The following is a 5000-nucleotide window of genomic DNA, read 5'->3' on the forward strand; positions in this document are numbered from 1 at the left end:
TGGTTCTCGAATCAGAGTGGTAGATGAGTGGAACGGACTCAGTAATCATGTAGTTAGTGCTAGGACACTAGAGAAGGCTTTAAGAGAAGATTAGACAAGTTTATGGATGGGGATGATAGGTGGAAATAGGTAGGGGAGTGTTTCATACAGGGACTGCCACGTGTAAGCCTGGTCGCTTCTTGCAGCTTCCACTTATTTCTTATGTTCTTATGTACTACTACTACTACTACTACTACTACTACTACTACTACTACTACTACTACTACTACTACTACTACTACTACTACTACCAAAGACAATGAAAAAAATAATAATAGAAATGAAGAAAGGAGAGAGAGAGAGAGAGAGAGAGAGAGAGAGAGAGAGAGAGAGAGAGAGAGAGAGAGAGAGAGAGAGAGAGAGAGAGTGAGTGAGTGAGTGAGTGAGTGAGTGTCAAAGTGCCCTATCCTCTCTCTCTCTCTCTCTCTCTCTCTCTCTCTCTCTCTCTCTCTCTCTCTCTCTCTCTCTCTCTCTCTCTCTCTCTCTCTCTCTCTCTCTCTCTCTCTCTCTCTCTAACACCATATACCTCAGCCTTGACAGTCCTGATTGGCTAAGAGAAATCAAGTGTGAAATTGATTGGCTGATTAAAAAGTGGTGTTTTTTGTTGAACCAATCACGTAAAAGTGTTGTTGTTGTTGTTGTTGTTTGTGTGTGTGTGTGTTGTATCTCTCTCTCTTTCTCTCTCTCTCTCTCTCTCTCTCTCTCTCTCTCTCTCTCTCTCTCTCTCTCTCTCTCTCTCTCTCTCTCTCTCTCTCTCTCTCTCTCTCTCTCTCTCTCTCTCTCTCTCTCTCTCTCTCTCTCTCTCTCTCTCTCTCTCTCTCTCTCTCTCTCTCTCTAGACAAGAGATATGATCACAGACCACACATCAACACTGATGGACATAGTTTATTTACCTAGTTGTGACATATGGGTGTGTGTATGTATTTACCTAGTTGTATTTACCTAGTTGTATAGTACAGGGGTCCGAGCCAAAGCTCAAATTAGTCCCTGTCTCTCCATACCCGAATTTGTCCAATTTCTCTTTAAACGTGTAGCACACTCTTTGCCACAACCACCTCTTCTTTTAAGTTATTCCATATTTCCAGCCGTTCGATGCGGAAAGCTGTATTTCTTAATATCTCCCCAAACAATGACTCTTCTTTAATTTCTTCATATGTCCCCTTGTACGTCTATCTCCTTCCTCCACTTTTATAACTAGGTCATCTCTGTCTATCTTCTCCATGCCATTTACTAATTTGAACATTGTTATCAAGGTCTCACTCTTTCCCTTCTTTCTTGCAGTGTTGCTTAATCCAATTTCTTACAGTCTTTTCCTCCTAACTTAGGTCTTGTGTGTGTGTGTGTGTGTGTGTGTGTGTGTGTGTGTGTGTGTGTGTGTGTGTGTGTGTGTGTGTGTATTTACCTAGTTGTGCTTTATGGGAAAAGAGGTATGGTTGTGCGTGGCCTCGGACCGGTAGCCAGTGGACTTGAACCCGTGTGCCTTATGACCAGTTGGCCCTGTGCCGGTAAAGCGTGCGGTCCCACTGTACCATGGTGTCCCAAATATCTCTTGGTGTTTTGGTCCAGTTTCAGTCCATGTCCTGTTGTATCTCCTGAGTCCCACACAAATAGAGAAATCTTGTTTGTCAACTTGATCCTTACCCCTTTAATTTTAAAGCTCTGTATATAGCAATCAGGTCCCCCTCTTTTCTCTTCTCTCTTGTAATGATGGAAGCTTCAGTCTCCTCATAATCTTTCTTCATTGGTTAAACCTCTCAAACATGGTACCAATGTGGTTGCAGCTTTTTAGATCCTTTCTGTTTTTCTTATTTCCTTTTTATTATGAGGTGACCAAAAACAATTGTGGCATATTCCAGTTTTGGTTGAATCACATATTCCATCAACTTTTTTCATCATCTCTTGATCCATGTAAGCAAATGCTCCTTCTCATCTTTCTTAGTAACTCATAGGTTTCCCCAACTATTTTGTTTACATGTTTTTCTGAGAGTGATAAATTATCACTTATTGTAATTCCCAAATCTTTTTCTTCTTTGGTTTTCTTAATGTCCACTTCTCCCATGGTGTAGGAACTTTGTCATTCTTCTTTTTCTTTTTCCAAATTCCATCACCTTGCATTTCTTTGCATTGAATTCCATTTCCCATTTCTTACTCCATTTATATATCTTATTTAGATCTTTCTGTAATGTTTCCACAATCCATATCAAGTTTTCCCACTCTTTTTCAATAATTTTGCATCATCTGCAAACAGACTTATATAACTGTCAACCTCATCCACCATATTGTTGACATACATCAGAAACATTACAGGGGCTAAGGCTGTCCCCCTGTGGTACCCGTAACTCTACACCATTCTGATTTTTCTCCCTTTATTAATGTTCTCATTTCTCTGTTCCTCAAGAAGTTTATAATCCAATTCAGTGTGTTGCCTTGCAAACCCCTTTTTTAAAATTTTTCCATAGCAGTCTCTGATGTGGTACCTTATCAAATGCTTTTTAGGTCTAAATAAACACAGTCTGCCCAACCCTCTCTCTCTTGAATTATATCAATTGCTCTACTATAAAAGCTCACTAAATTCGTGACACAAAATCTTCCACTTCTGAAACCAAATTGTGTGTCAGTCAATGTATGTGTTTCTTCTAAATATTCCATCCATCTGTTTTTGACTATTCTTTCTGCAATTTTTTTCCCACCACACTTGTTAGGGACACTGTAATTCAATGGATCTTCTTTTATGATAAATCAGTCACAGCATGGCTTCACTAAGGAGAAGTCTTGCCTGACAAACTTGTTAAGTTTTTACAGTCAAGTGAACGAGGCAGTAGATAATGGTGATAGTTATGATATCTTATATCTGGACTTCAGTAAAGCATTTGACAAGGTACTCCATCAAAGGCTCCTGAAAAAGGTTAGGGCACACGGGATAGATGGGAAGGTGTTAGGCTGGATAGGGTCATGGCTTAGCGACAGGTGACAAACAATGGTAGGATGATTAATTTATCACAATGATTAAGTATTCAAGTATCAGTTTTCTGTCATGAACTGTAACCATTGTTTTCTTAGAAAGACTTGTTTTGTAAGACTTTTAAAGAGCACAGCAGAAAAGAATCACCTACATTATAACAAACAACTTGAGCAAGTGTGCAGTCTTGTTTAGGCTGTCTTTTGTGTCTCACTGTGCCTAATGTGGCAAAGCATTGATCGCATATGTAGGAAAACAGCAAAGTTTCAGAGAACAAAATTCAACTAAATATGTAAAAAAAAGTATTTATTTATTTATTTTTTATTTATTATGATTTTTTCCTACTTATCAACACCTCCACAAAACAAACACACACACCAATGCTAAAACCCTTCTTACATCTCATGACAGACCGCAACTCTTATATTAACTTACTGAGACACTGGAATCAGGATGCACCTTGCACTGAGACACTGGAATCAGGATGCACCTTGCACTGAGACACTGGAATCAGATGCACCTTGCACTGAGACACTGGAATCAGGATGCACCTTGCACTGAGACACTGAAATCAGGATGCACCTTGCACTGAGACACTGGAATCAGGATGCACCTTGCACTGAGACACTGGAATCAGGATGCACCTTGCACTGAGACACTGGAATCAGGATGCACCTTGCACTGAGACACTGGAATCAGGATGCACCTTGCACTGAGACACTGAAATCAGGATGCACCTTGCACTGAGACACTGGAATCAGGATGCACCTTGCACTGAGACACTGGAATCAGGATGCACCTTGCACTGAGACACTGGAATCAGGATGCACCTTGCACTGAGACACTGGAATCAGGATGCACCTTGACTCTTCAAGAATTGTAGGCTTCACCACAACACTGTAGAAATATATACAGGATTCAAGAGGAAACAACTCTACATTCAGAGAATAATTTTCAAAATGACTGCCTTTCTAAGTTTAACAAATCATACAGCATTTTTCCTATCTTTTGTTATCTATGAATTTAGTAAATCTACAATGTGCTTTTCAATCAAATTTGAAGTCAACTTGAGGTAACACACACACACACACACACACACACACACACACACACACACACACACACACACACACACACACACACACACACACACACACACACACACACACACACACACACACACTCACACACACCATAAGTACCACTCCACTACGTGCCAGAATACTTTTCATGTTTATCTCACTGTGAAACTTTCATCTTGTAAAGAGACTATACACTTGTGGTAACAACTGTACTTTTACTTACTGGGACAGTAAAGATTTTACAGAACAGAATATCTCCAATTTAACATAAGACTCTATCTCACTCCCATTTGACAAAATAAAACCTTGTCAGTCATATTCACATAACTGATCAGTCAAACAAAACATTATCAAGATGAGTACAACCTCAATACCTTATCATATCAAACAATGACATACTTGTCTTCTATCAATTAATTAATTCAACTGCTTGCTTTTCCCATGGAGTACTGTACCAATATTGTTTTCACAGCTAATACTACATAAGTGTGCTGCAATTCAACCACCATACTTTCTTATTTATCATTTTAATCTGCAGCTACAACATCAAAGAACAGATACCAACCAACACACTCTAATGTTTCTAATTTTATTTACTGTAAATTAATTTAAAATAGTTCAAAGCTGTTTTAAAGGCTGTGTGTGTGTGTGTGTGTGTGTGTGTGTGTGTGTGTGTGTGTGTGTGTGTGTGATTCACCTACATTCATCTGCTAGTCACCCAGCCAGCTGTTCCCCTATGGAAAGAGGTCAGAGCTCATAGTGACCTATCTTTGGGTAGGAATGAGACCACTTTCACCCCACACACTGGGACAGCGAGGTCACAACCCCTCGGGTGACATCCCATGCCTACTTGCTGCTAGGTGAACAAGGGCTACACATTAAGAGACTCACCCATTTGCCTCGCTGCACCTGGGATTCAA

The sequence above is a fragment of the Scylla paramamosain genome, chromosome 17 (assembly GCF_035594125.1).
Source record: "Scylla paramamosain isolate STU-SP2022 chromosome 17, ASM3559412v1, whole genome shotgun sequence".
In the NCBI taxonomy this organism is placed as follows: Eukaryota; Metazoa; Arthropoda; class Malacostraca; order Decapoda; family Portunidae; genus Scylla; species Scylla paramamosain.